Raw genomic sequence first — 14892 nt, 5'->3', positions numbered from 1 at the left:
TAGGAGGCAACACCCCATGGTTACAGTGCCTGCCTGGGAGCGTGGTGTTGATTGGCTCCATGCCATGGGACCACACCTGCCCAGACTCACTATGGCAGCCCAGTAAAGCTGGGAGGATATGGGAGTCCTGGCAGGTGTAACCGATTCTGGGAGGAGTCGGAAATGGGGCTGCAAAAGAGGACTGACATGGGGATTTAAACACAGGCATGGCAGCCATTGAGGAGAGAGCCACGCGGTTTTGGCAGAGTGAGGATCTCCTCTTGGCTGTGTGAAAGGGGAAGCACATGCTTTTGGCCCCAGTGGGAACCCCCACATCCATGTAAGAAGGAGGAGTACCACCCAGCTTTGCCACAGTGATGACCCTCGCCGCAGCCATGTGAAGGAAAGAACCATGCGGTTTTGGCGAGAGTGCAGACACCTGCAGCTCTGGTACAAGAGGCCCACACAGCTTTGGGGTGCTCCCTTTGGCCAAATAGCCTGGGAAGCAGGAGAGAATTTGCCTGGAAGAAGGGTGAAAGAACTCTTTCCAGTGGACTGTGAGAAGGTACCACATGAATTAATTTGAATTAATTGGAGATCCTGCCTGGATGGCAACACAGCTGTCGGGGCCAGTGGCCTGGAAAAATAAATGTGTACTCTTTTCCTGAGTTATAGTACCCTAAATTAGGTCAGGGGGACATTCAGTCACTACCTAAAGTCTGTAAAGCTTTTTTAAAAAAGATTTATTTAATTATTTTTCAAGTATAGCTTTCTGTATATTACTCCCATCCCATCCCACTACCCACCCCCTGCTCCCCGCCTCCCTCCCAATTCCACCCTTCTTAGTTCTTGTCCATGTATCCTTTATATTTGTTCCTCTAAATTCCTCCCCTATTTCCCCTGAAATTCCCTCCCTTCTCCCCTCTGATCCCTGTCCCCTGTTCTCTATTTCAGTGTCTTTGGTTATATTTTGCTTGCTTGTTTCTTTTGTTGTTTAGCTTCCTGTTAAAGGTGAGATCATATGGTATTTGTCCTTCAACACCTGGCTTATTTCACTCAGCATAATGCTTTCCAGTTCCATCCATGATGTTGCAAAAGGTAGGAGCTCCTTCTTTCTTTCTGCAGCATGAAACTCCATTGTGTATATGTACCATAGTTTTTTGATCCATTCATTTACTGACGGGCACCTAGGTTGCTTCCAACTCTTGGCTATTGTAAATTGTGCTGCTACGAACATTGGGGTGCATATGTTCTTTGGGATTGGTGTTTTAGAATTCTTAGGATACAATCCTAGCAGTGGAATTGCTGGGTCAAAAGGCAAGTCCAATTTTAGTTTTCTGAGAAAATGCTATACTGTTTTCCATAATGGTTGTACCAGTCTACAATCCCACCAACAGTAGACTAGAGTCCACTTTTCCCCACACCCTCTCCAATATTGGTTGTTTATTGCTTTGTTTATGATAGCCATTCTCACCAGTGTAAAGTGGTATCTCATTGTGGTTTTAATTTGCATCTCTCTGATAGCAAGCGATATTGACTATCTTTCCATGTGTCTCTGGATCCTCTGTATGTCCTCCTTGGAAAAGTGTCTGTTCAAGTCCTTTTCTCATTTTTTAATTGGGTTGCTCATCTTCTTTGAGTGGAGTTGAGTGACTTCTTTGTATATTTTGGAGATTAAACCTTTGTCTGAGGTATCATCGGCAAATATATTTTCCCAAGCTGTTGCTTCTCTTTTTATCTTGATACTGTTTTCCTTAGCCATGAAGAAGCTTTTAATTTTGATGAGATCCCATTTGTTTATTCTTTCCTTTAGGTCCCTTGCTCTAGGGGTTGTATCAGTAAAAATATTGCTGCAAGGAATATCTGAGATTTTCCTGCCAATGCTCTCCTCTAGGGCTTTAATGGTTTCATGGCTTATATTTAAGTCTTTTATCCACCTTGAATTAATTTTGGTGTATGGTGTAACTTGGTGCTCGAATTTCATTTTTTTTTGCATGTGGCTGTCCAGCTCTCCCAACATCATTTGTTGAATAGGCTATCTTTACCCCATTTTATCTTTCTGCCCCCTTTGTGGAATATTAATTGACTGTAGAGATTTGGGTTTATTTCTGGGCCCTCCCTTCTATTCCATTGGTCTATGTGCCTGTTTTTAGGCCAGTACCAGGCTGTTTTGATTACAGTGGCCTTGTAATACAGTTTGATATCAGGTATTGTGATCCCTCCTACTTTGTTCTTTCTCAACATTGCAGCTGCTATTTGGGGTCCTTTATGGTTCCATATAAATTTTTGAAGTGTTTGTTCTATGTCTGTGAAATATGCCATTGGTACTTTAATAGGTATTGCATAGAATTTGTAAATTGCTTTGGGTAGTATGGACATTTTGATGATGTTAATTCTTCCAATCCATGAACACAGTATATGTTTCCATTTGTTTGTGTCTTCCTTGATTTCTTTCTTCAGTGTTGTGTAGTTTTCTGCATACAGGTCTTTTACGTCCTTGGTTAGGTTTATTCCCAGATATTTTATTATTGTTTTTGCAATATCAAAGGTATTTTTTCTTGATTTCTGCTTCTGCTGTTTCATTGTTAGTATACAAAAATGCCTTTGATTTCTGGATATTGACTCTGTATCCCACTGTGTTGCCAAATTCATTTATGAGTTTGAGCAGTTTTTTGGTAGAGTCTATAGGATTTTCCATGTACACTATCATGTCATTTGCAAACAATGACAGTTTTGTTTCCTCCTTTCCAAGGAGGAATGCCTTTTATTTGAATGCCTTTTATTTCCATTTCTTGCCTGATCACCGAGGCTAAGACTTCCAATATTATATTAAATAGAAGTGGTGAAAGTGGACAACCTTGTCTTGTTCCTGATCTTAGTGGAAAAGCTTTTAGTTTTTGCCCATTGAGTATGATGTTGGCTGTAGGTCTTTCATATATGGCCTTTATTATATTGAGGAATGCTCCCTCTATTCCCACTTTGCTGAGTGCCTTTATCATAAATGGGTGTTGTACCTTATCAAAAGCTTTTTCCACATCTATTGATATGATCATGTGGTTTTTGTCTTTGCTTTTGTTTATGTGATGCATTACATTTACTGATTTGTGGATATTGAACCATCTTTGCATCCCTGGGATGAATCCCACTTGGTCGTGGTGTATGATCTTTTTGATGTATCATTGGATGTGATTTGCCAGTATTTTGTTGAGGATTTTAGCATCTATGTTCATCAGAGATATTGGACTGAAGTTTTCTTTCTTTGTTGTGTCTCTATCTGGTTTTGGAATTAGGATGATGCTGGCTTCATAAAAAGAGTTTGGGAGTTTCCATCATTTTGGATTTTTTGGAATAGTCTGTGAAGAATAGGGGTTAGCTCTTCCTTAAATGCTTTGTAGAATTCTCCTGTGGAAACATCTGGTCCGGGGCTTTTGTGTGATGGGAGTTTTTTGATTACTGCTTGAGTTTTCTCTGCTGTTATTGGTCTTTTCAGGCTTTCTATTTCTTTTTCACTGAGTTTTGGAATATTATATTTGTCTACAAATTTGTCCATTTTGTCTAGGTTTTCAAATTTCTTGGCATACAGTTCTGCATAGCAATTTCTTACAATCCCTTGTATTTCTGTGGTATCAGTTGTAATTTTTCCTCTTTCATTTCTGATTGTGTTTATTTGTGTCCTCTCTCTTCTTTTCTTGATGAGCCTACTTAAAGGTTTGTCTATTTTGTTTATCTTTTCAAAAAACCAACTCTTGGATTCATTGATCCTTAGAATTGTGCTTTTAGTCTCTATGTCATTTAATTGTGCTCTGATCTTGGTTATTTCCTTCCTTCTACTTGCTCTGGGCTATCTATGTTGTTGTTCCTCAAGTTCTTGGACGCATCAGGGTAGGTTGTTTGCTTGAAATGTTTCTATCTTTTTTAGGTAAGCCTGTATTGCTATGAACTTCCCCCTCAGGACTTTCTTCGCTGTGTCCCATAGGTTTTGTGTTGTTGTGAGTTCATTTTCATTTGTTTCCAGAAACTTTTTGATTTCTTGCCTAATTTCATTCTTGACCCATTCATTGTTTAATAGCATACCATTCAGTCTCCATGCTTTTGGGTGTTTTGGGTTTTTTTCTTTGGGGTTGGTTTCCAATTTTACTTCCTTGTGATCAGAGAAAATGCTTGGTATGATTTTAATTTTCTTGAATTTTTTGAGGCTGGTTTTGTGTCCTTTCATGTGGTCTGTCTTTGAAAATGCTCCATGTGCATTTGAAAAGAATGTGTATTTAACTCCTTTCAGATGAAGGGCTCTATATATATCAGTTAAGTCCAGTTTATCTAGGGTGTTGTTTAATGCTGCAATATCTTTGTTGCTATTGTGTTTGGAAGATCTGTCCATTTTTGACAGTGGGGTGTTACTATCCCCTATTATAATTGTGTTGCTGTCAATCTTTCTTGAAGTCCTCTAAGATTTTCCTTATATATTTGGGTGCTTCTATGTTGGTTGCTTATATATTTACAACGTTAATGTCTTCTTGGTGGATTCTTCCCTTGAGTATTATGAAGTGACCTTCTGGGTCTCTCTTTATGGCCCTGTTTTTGAAGTCTATTTTGTCTGATATGAGAATTGCTACCCTGGCTTTTTTTTCTTGTCCATTTGCTTGGAAAGTTGTTTCCAGCCTTGCACTTTTAGTCTGTGATAGTCTTTTGACATGATGTGGGTCTCTTGTAGGCAGCATATGTGTGGGTCATGCTTTCTTATCCATGCAGCTATTCTATGTCTTTTGATTGGTGCATTTAATTCATTTACATTTAAGGTTATTATTGATAGGTTCTTATTCATTGCCATTTTTGTACCTGAGTTCCTCTCTGTCTCTCTCTTTTCCTTCCTTTCCTTAAAGCAGTCCTTTTAGTATTTCTTGTAGAGCTGGTTTGGTGGAGGTGTATTCTTTTAGACTTCTTTTGTCTTGGAAGCTCTTTATTTGGCCTTCTATGTTGATTGAGAGCCTTGCTGGGTAAAGTAGCCTTGGTTGTAGGCCTCTGGTTCTCATTACTTGGAATATTTCTTGCCAGTGTCTTCTTGCTTGGAGTGTTTCCATTGAGAAGTCAGTAGCTAACCTTTTTGGAGTTCCCTTGTATATTACTTCCTTTTTCTCCCTTGCTGCCTTTAAGATTCTCTCTTTGTCTTGGAATTTTGCCATTTTGATGATGTGTCTTGAAGTGGGCCTCTTTGGGTTCCTCTTGATTGGGACTCTCTGTGATTCCTAGATTCATGTGACTTTTTCTGTCATCAAATTAGGAAAATTTTCCATCACTGCTCTTTCAAATAGGTTTTCTATCCCTTGTTCTTCCTCTTCTCCTTATGGCAGTTCTATTATTTGCATATTATTACATTTCATATTGTCTTGCATTTTTCTCAATCCTTCTTCATTCTTTCTGAGCCTCTTTTCCTTTTCCTGCTCTTTCTGGGAGATTCTATCTACTGTGTCTTCCAACTCACTGATCCAATCTTCTGCCTTATCAATCCTGCTTTTCATTCCTTCTACTGTGTTCTTCAGTTCCGAAATTGTATTCTTCATTTCCTTTTGGCCTTTGCTGATGGTTTCTATTTCCTTTTTCATGTTGATATAGTTTGTGGGGAGTTCATTGTAGCTCCCCTGTAGTTTCTGGTAGCTCATTGTGAGCTCTTTGAATTTCCTGATAACCAGTACTTTGAATTCAATATCTCATAGTTGACTTGCCTCTCTTTCATCTAACATTCTTTCTGAGACTTCCACCTTTTCTTTCATTTGGGCACTGTTTCTTTGTCTTCCCATTGTTTCTGAGACTCTTCTTGTTAGCCTCAGCTTCTTAAATTGATCTGTTCTTGTTCCCTGGGTTTATGGTGTGAACTTCTGTGGTAGAATACCTGTGAAATTCAGTGGTGCAGTCTCCTACAGGTATCTTAATGTTCTCCACTTCCACCTACTCCTTTCTTTGTGCATGTGTGATCAGTTGCAGGGGGAGGCAAAATGGTTTATGACAGCAGGAGAGTCCTTTATGATATTTACAGTCACAGCCGGTAGAGAAGAGATAGAAGATTTTTAGGCTCTATATAGTGTTAACCGTAATCTTCAACCCAATTTGCCACTTTTAAGAAAGTATAGACTTAAGATAAGTCTCTTGTTGGGGAGGGGAGGCTTGTGAGTTGGATCTAGAAAGCAATGAGGTTGCGGGTGGTCAGATTTTGAGGTAAGGTGAGAGTAAAGAATAGTAAATAGACGTAGCATGTGAGCAAGTAGAGTTAATCACTAAAGTAATAGAATTCAGGAACCTGTAAAGTGGGCTAAGACCTGAGATATGTGTTGTGAAGTATTTACAGTGGTATAGAAAGCAACAAACAAACAAACATTAAAAAAAAAGTGTAGGAACCCTGGCTGGTGTAGCTCAGTGGGTTGAGCGTGGGCCTGCGAACCACATGATCTCTGTTTGATTCCCAGTCAGGGCACATGCCTTGGTTGCAGGCCAGTTCCCACCATGGGACACGTGAGAGGCAACCATACATTGATGTTTTTCTCCTTCTCTCCTTCCCTTCCTCCCTAAAGATAAATAAATAAAATCTTTTTTTAAAAAAAAGGGCAGGAGAAGGGAGGAAAAAGCGGTAAGTTTGGGATGAAAAGAAGAAAGACTCAAACAGTGAAAAAGAAAGGAGAGCAACAAAGTATTGAAAGATAAAGCTTTTAAATTAAATAAATTCCAGAAGATTGACTGTGACAGCTCTAACACTCCTTTTCAATCAAAATATTGAAAACACTATATTATAGTATTTAATTTACTAATTCAATTAATAAAATCTTTTTCTTTATTAATTTGTTGTTTGCAATATGTGATTTATCAAATAATATGGGTCTTGTTAGAAATGGTGATAAATCTGGTGAGCTAATGAAGGAGCTTTTTAAAATGCTTTTTAACAATAAAATAAAAAAATATACAATTACTGAAGAAAAAAGTTTTAAAAAATCAAAAAAAAAATAAACCCCACACCCTCCCTTGTTGGTTTCAAACTGTCCAATCCGGTTTTTCTGGTTTCAGCAGGACCCCTCTGTGGGCTGGGTTGTAGGCGCAGGTGCACACCCACGTGCCAGCCAGGCTACTAGACTGTGTTGCGGGTGCCCACCCACCTGACAGGCTGCCTGGGTCCCATGGGATCTGGTACTGGTCCTTCCCAGTCCTGTGGCTGGATGAGAAGCAAGTCAAGCTGCCTTGGCAAGAGAACACCTCAGTCCACTTTCCAATAAAAACTTCTTCAGAAAGCCTGCTTCTCAGCCCAGCCCGATCCCCATCCCGACCGGTTAGGACAATGCTCCATTCAAATCTCCCGGGGTGGCAGGCTGGCGGGCTGGTGGGCTGGTGACCACAGAGATTGCAACTGAACATGGCTGCTGTCCTTGCCACCCTCCCTGCAAACCTAGGCATAAAGGTCTCTGCCTGGGGAACCAGCTCTCTTCCAAGGACTCTGGCCCAAGGCTCCGCTCGGTGCCGGGCTCCTGATGAGTCCTTTGTGGCAGACATCCCTGTTGCTGGGCACAGACTGAAGCCTCTGGGCCCTGACCCCTGATCACTTCGGCAGCGGCAGCCCAGAGGCCCTTATGAGCCAGCCGAGGGCTGCTGACCCAGCTGCCTCCATCCTTACTCGAGTCCCTGAGACCCCACCAACCTGAAGCTGTCTGGTCCATCACTATCTCTGGTCTCTTATTCTCATAAATGCTGGGGAATTGTTGGTTGGGGAATTGATTGCACTGTTCCTCAGTAGATCTGCCAGGATTTTCTCCCAGGGGTTTGAGAACTGGAGTTGCTCCGTCCTATTCCACCTCCATTTTCCTCCATCTTCCAAGTCTGTAAAGCTTTAAATAAAACTTTCCTTTCCTTTTAACAAATCTCTGGCATTGAGAGATGTCTTTCCTCTGGTGATGGACAGATGAGCCCAGTAGGTATTAGTATACCATCCTTGGGAGGTATACTGTTTTCTGAAACAGTTTTTGGCATCCCTGGGTGGGCCAAATATTGCCCTCTCCCCTTGGACCTTCTGTTCCATAACAAACACACTTTTCCAGTGTGCTGATGAGTCCTATGAACCCACATCGCAGGAACCCTGATGGTGAGCTGACAAAGGCCAAAGGCTAATAAATTGCCTAAGAAAACCACCTTTTGGGTCTTTGGTCTTTTTAAACAGAAACCTTTGATTTCTCGCTATTCCCAGCTCCTTCATAAGCTCACCAGATTTATCACCATTTCTAACAAGACCCATATTATTTGATAAATCACATATTGCAAACAACAAATTAATAAGGAAAAAGATTTTATTAATTGAATTAGTAAATTAAATACTATAATATAGTGTTTTCAATATTTTGATTGAAAAGGAGTGTTAGAGCTGTCACAGTCAATCTTCTGGGATTTATTTAAAAGTTTTAATGATCTTGCTTCTGGAGTAAGTATGCATTCTGATGCCCAGCCCATGTTTCTTGTGGAGTGACCAAATTTAAAGGGAAATATCAGGAAGCACAGGCCCTGAGGTGCTCTATAGAAAAACCTGAAACTGTCTGTCTGAAAACCACCTCTGTCTGAATCCTGTCCTAAAGGAACAGAACATGTCCTCTTAGGAAGAAACCCAAGAGATGTCCAGTGTAGCAGAAAGAAATTTCTTTTTCTTATGAATGTGGCTTTAAAATATATTTTCAATTATGGCTGCTTTCCCTAGCTTCTGGCTCACACATCTACTGAACACCATCAGCACTATACTGGAGTCATTGTGCTCTTCAATGCTGTGTACTCACGGTGAAAAGAAAATGCCAGTTTAACTTAAGAATGTCCTTGATGAAGCAGTAAAAATGATTAAAATAATTTCACCCTTGATTACCTATCTTTTTATTATTCTGTGTTGTAAAAAGACAAATAAGCATAAAGGAATTATATTACACATCAGAATATAATAGTTGTCTCAAGATAAAGCACTTGTGTAATTACTTGCAGAATGAACAAAACTGGCATTTTTTTCATGAAATACCATTTTCACTGGAAGAATGACAGATAGACAAACTATGGTTATTCAGACTTGGGTATTTTCTCAAAATAAACTAAATGAGTTTCTCATTACAAGAAAAACAATTGATAGCACACATTACCAATGATAAAAATTAGAACTTTCAAGCAAAAATTAGAAACTCCTATCATTCACCATGAGCTTGGCAGCTTCCCAATCTTTGAAGACTTTTCTGGTGAGTTGGTGTCAACATTAACAAATGAAAGTTTTACATATTGTATATTGAAATGTATTAATATTGTAAAGGTCTGAAAACTTGGTGAACCAATATTTTCCAAATGATCAATGTATGATGTTAAAAATCATATGTGAGAGAAGATCCATTTATTTTTTAATTATTATTTATGCCATTACAATTGTCTCAATTTTCCCCCTTCACCCCCTTCCACTCAGCACACCTCTCACTTTCACAGTCAATCCCTGCAATGTATCCATGGGTCTTTCATATATGTTCTTTGACTAATTCCTTCACCTTCTTTCAAAGTCCCTATCTTCTCCCTTTTCTCTTATAGTTGTCAGTCTATTCCATGAGTCTATGCCTCTGATTCTGTTTTGATCATTAGTTTATTTTGTTCCTTAGATTCCTCTTATAAGTGAGATCATATGGTATTTGTCTTTCACCAACTGGCTTATTTCACTTAGCATAATAGTCTCCAGTTCCATCCATGCTGTCCCAAAAGGTAAGAATTCCTTCTTCTTTTCTGCTGCATAGTATTCTACTGTGTAAATGTATCGCAGTTTTTTAGTTCACTCATCTACTGATGGGTACTTAGGTTGTCTCCAACTCTTCGGTATTATAAATAGTGCTGCTGTAAACGTAGGGATGCATAAGTTATTTTGAATTGGTGTTTTGGGATTCTTAGAGTACATTCCCAGCAGTGGAATAGCTGGTTCAAAAAGTAGTTCTATTTTTAATTTTTTGAGGAAATTCCATACTGTGTTCCACAGTGGCTACACCAGTCTGAATTCCCCCTAACAGTGAACTAGGGTTCCCTTTTCCTCACATTCTTGCCAGGACTTGTTGTTTGCAGATTTATTAATGGTAGTCATTTTGGCAGGTGTGAAGTGGTATCTCATTGTGGTTTTAATTTGCATCTCTCTGATGGCTAGTGATGTTGAGCATTTTTTCATGTGTCTATGGGCCCTCTGTATGTCTTCCTTGGAGAAGTGTCTATTCAGGTCCTTTGCCAGTTTTTTAATTGGACTTCTTGTCTATCAGATGTTGAGTTGTATGAGTTCTTTACATATTTTAAAGAAGATTAAACCCTTGTCCAGTGTATCATTGGCAAATATGTTGTGTCATACAGGCAGTTCTTTTTATTTTGATGATATTTCCTTTAGCTGTGCAAAAGCTTTTCAATTTGATGTAGTCCCAATTTGCTTATTTTTCCTTTATTTCCCTTATGTTAGGGGATGTATTGGCAAAAATATTGCTATGTAAGATATCTGAAATATTACTACCTATTTTTGTTAGGATTTTTATGGTATCATGACATATATTTAAGCGAGAAATGCATTTAAAATGCAAGACTGATCAATGAATTTTAATATAACAAGGAAAGGAAAATTTCATTGTTATGGTTAAGATTCCATACTGCAAATAAGATTTAAGAAACTGCTGCTTGTTGAATCCTGCCTTTTTCAGTGTGAGGCCACCTTTATTGCTATACTTTAACCAAAATAAAGTTTCACAATCAATTGAATGTAGAACCAGATATAGGAATCCAACTTTCTCTAAGAAACCAGACATTAAAGAGATTTTTAAAATGAAAAAAAAAAAATAAAAAGCTGTGCTTCACTAACATAATCTGTTGTAGAAAATGGAGTTATTTTCAAAATATATATTATTTATGTTAATGCAGTGTTTATTAGCATTTTTAAACAAATTAATAAATATTTTAAAATTCTCTGCTTTAGCCTTTTAATACAATAAAATGTAGCTATATATAATCTATATTAACAAAAGCTTTTGGAGATCCTCAATAACTCTGAGGATGCAAAGAGATCTCAAAACTTAAAAATTGGAGAACTACTGCTCTAGATCCTCTCTATAACTTGTTTCCTATTAAGCTTTAGGGAACAAAACAATATAGTTATCTTTAGGGGGCTATTTGAGATTTATAATTTTTTTCTTGTTTGTGACAGTAAGCCAGTTTGTGTTTGCCTGCTTTTCAGGCAAAAGAAGAAGGAGCAAGACCTGGAACAGTGGGCTTGAACCAAAGCCAGTTTAGGAGGTGTGTCCCCACAGAAGCCTCATACATTTGCCTGGTTTGATGTTAGTGTTCTGACTTCATGATATGAATCTGCTCAATAAATATCTTAATTCAATAAAAAGATATTCAGCACCTACTAAGTGGAAAGCACAGTGCTTTTAACAATACGTGTCATGTAGGTTATGGCCATAATAGAACAGTCTATTGAAAGAAACAAATAGTAATAGCAAACTTGTATGCGGTGCCAGGCACTATTCTCCTGTACCCCTGATATTTTCTCATTCAATTCTCGTAAGTACCCTATTTTAGAACAATTTCCATCTATCAAAGGAGGAAATTGAGATTTAGGGAAGATTAGCATTACAGTAAGCTACAGAGCTGGGAGAAGAACACAGATGCATTTGATGTACAAGTCTGGATTTTCAACTGTCATTGAAAATGATACTGAACATTCTATAACAGAATTCAAACAGAGTGAGGGGAAGGGACCAATTATAAGAGAGGAAAACCTGTCATTGAGCTGGACCTTGAAGAAAAAGTAGTCTTCCACTGGAGGTTATCTTGGGGGAGGGGTCTCTGCTTGAACAAAGACTCACAGCCACTAGGATGTCTGGCACATCTGGGATATTGTGATTTGAGATTGGAAAAATACATAGAACAAAATTGGGGAAAGATTTAAAAGGAGCGCTGAAGATTTAAGACTTTGTTCTAGGAGGGTGGCAGCCTTAAAGGATTTTGTAAGGGAAAGCACCATGCTCCAAGCTGTGCCTCAGAGAGAAAACAACATGCACACTTCGACATCTGTATTTGCTTAGCCACAGAAAGCTCAAGAGCTGTAATTCTTTCTCTGAAGGAATTCCTAATGATTTAATTTGCAGCAGGCTAGAGTTTCTGGCCATTTGGCATTAGGGTGCTGTGTGTGGCTTTGTTTTGACAAACTTTGGCCATGATTCGTTAACATGAAGCAGAGCTCAGGTCATGACTTCATTAGCAGCAGGAAGCTCCCTGCCAACCATCAACAAAGGTTCTCAAAGACACACCTCCTCTCTTCCCTGACCTCCTTTCTCTGGACTTCTCCTTTCAAGTGGTGGGTGTTAACTTATTTAGATCTTATTTGAATATTTGCAGAAAGTTGGTTTTTAACCACTGGTGGACTCATGTAAGCCCTAGCAGGGCCAGGAATCAAGAAGCAGAAAATCTTACGGCATTCAGATGAAACCACTCAAGCTATCACCTACAAGCCCCAGAGAGAGTCAAGAATCTCTATTTGGAAATCTTCTAGGAGGTTGCTGAGTGAGAGGCTACTATATTTCAACATTCCAACATGTACATATAACTTATTGATACCATTGGGGTGGCTCGTGCTAATAAAAGACACATGAAATTATAACATCTAAAAATAAAAACAAAATACAAATGCAATTCTTCAAAATTTAAAAAATAAATGTACAGGCACACCTGCTAATCTTTGTGGGGATTAGGGATAAGGGGTCTGAAGTATGATTTAAATTGTAAACCAGTTAAAAAATCACAGTCTCAGAAAGTCTTCTCACACATGGTCCATATGCAAAAAACCAGTTTCTAAAAATCCCAACTGGATTCAACTGAACCACTCATTATTTGGGGAATATTGAAGTGTGGGGAAGTCAGTAACTCTATGACTGTTAGACTAAATTTAAGCATTGTCTTTCTTAACTTAAAAAAAAAAGTTGCACTTAATATGCCAAGGAAGCTAACACAAAAGTTTAATTATTTCTTTCCCAGGTGGAGGCAATTGAAGCAAAAAGACAAAAAGTTCTTAACTCTTGTATGAGAAGACAAGCATCTTTTCCTTTATGACAGATAGCTCTGATATGTGCAAAGAGAAGGCAGGCCAGGAAGAATAATGGAAAATTTTGAAGTGATCACAAATCACACAGCATGAGCAAAATGCATCCATTTAGGAAGAATTTATTTTTGGAGACATTTACTTGAACTCTAAAAGAATTTGGATCTCTTGAAAGCAGTTCTCTTAATTAAAATGTTATTAGCTTTCTAAGGAAAAAGACTCGTGGACATGGACAACAGTGTGGTGATTACTGGGGAGAGGAGGTTGTAAGGGGACTAAAGGGTAATGGAAAAATACAATAAAGATTAAATAAAATATACACAAAAAGTGTTTATATTTTTCTTTTATAAAGATCAATTTTTTAGTTTAAATGGATTTTGCCCTGGCTGGTGTAGCTCAGTGGATTGAGTGTGGGCCTGTGAACCACATGATTGCGGTTCGATTCCCAGTCAGGGCACATGCCTGGATTGCAGGCCAGTTCCCGGCAGGGGACTCATGAGAGGCAACCATACATTGATATTTCTCTCCTTCTCTCCTTCCATTCCTCTCTAAAAGATAAATAAATAAAATCTTAAAAAATATATAAATTTAAATGGATTTTGTATCATCACCAAATCATGGATTCTATATGAATTTAAAACACATATACCCATATCATGTGTTTCTCATTGAGTAGTTTTTGATTACATTGTCACTGGAAATTATTCGCTTCTGTTTCTCACAGTGTAATGTCTATGACTGCAAGCAAAAGGGATTTTCAAGTTTAAGATGAACTTTTTCAAGTAATTTTACTTTATCTTTCAACTTTATTTTGTCATTTATAGAACTCTAAAGATAACGTAACTGAACTAGAAAAACTGCTTGTTTTAAAAAATGCTGTAGCATTGAGTAAACATGCCTTCATTCTGATTTTTGTCTTCAGCATGAAGGTGGTTTGCAGATGGCTGATTCAGAAATCTTGGCAGATGTCATTAATGTGGCAACCTCAGAAATCAAAGCTGACACAAGAAGGTCCTGACCATGTAAAAGACACTCCTTCCTATTTGTTTGTCTTTATTGGTGTTTCCAACAGAAGTTTACAGGTAGCCAATAGTGCAGAAAGCATAACACTATGTTAAGAGTAGTGAGTATCAGTCCAGGGGCAAGAATGGGAGTATCTGGAATAATTCTTCAGGAAACTTGAACATCTCAAAGAAACATGTCCAGAAAACTTGAAAATGATGACTTTTTCTTTAAAATTGACTATCTGAATATCAACATTTTGTGGTCCTTGGGACTGTTGGTTTGTTATAACTTGTTTAGTGATCACAACTTTGTGTGTACCATCCACCCACTCTGAATCCCTCTGTCTCATTATTTTGAGATAAAATTCAACTGCCTAGGTCAAATATTTAGAGTCTTTCATAATTGAGTACCTATTAGCTATTCCAGCAGGACAGATGTTAGAATGCTAAGCACTGAAGGATGAATATAATTGCATTAGGTAAAGATGGTGGAAGAAGAAGAAAATCCAGGTACAAGGCAGAAGAAGGCAAAAATATGGAATCTTAGAAGGGCAAAGTTTGTTTGGAGGATGGTATGTTGTTAAACAATGTGGCTGAAATGTAAGATATATGGAAGAACTCAGGAAAGATTAATTCTCAAAGAGAGGCAGGATTATGTAACACAGGGTCCTGTGAGCCATGCTAACAAGGTTGAATTTTATTTCTGTAGCCATTGGAGTAAGCAACAAAGATTTTTGCAGGGAAAAGTGCTATAGTGAATGCTGAGTTTTAGAAGGTGACTTGGCAACAGATGGATGTCCTGACTGA

Source organism: Sturnira hondurensis, unplaced genomic scaffold (genome assembly GCF_014824575.4).
Source record: "Sturnira hondurensis isolate 20B ecotype Veracruz unplaced genomic scaffold, ASM1482457v3 Scaffold0015793, whole genome shotgun sequence".
In the NCBI taxonomy this organism is placed as follows: Eukaryota; Metazoa; Chordata; class Mammalia; order Chiroptera; family Phyllostomidae; genus Sturnira; species Sturnira hondurensis.
Note: the sequence above shows the minus strand (reverse complement) of the source record.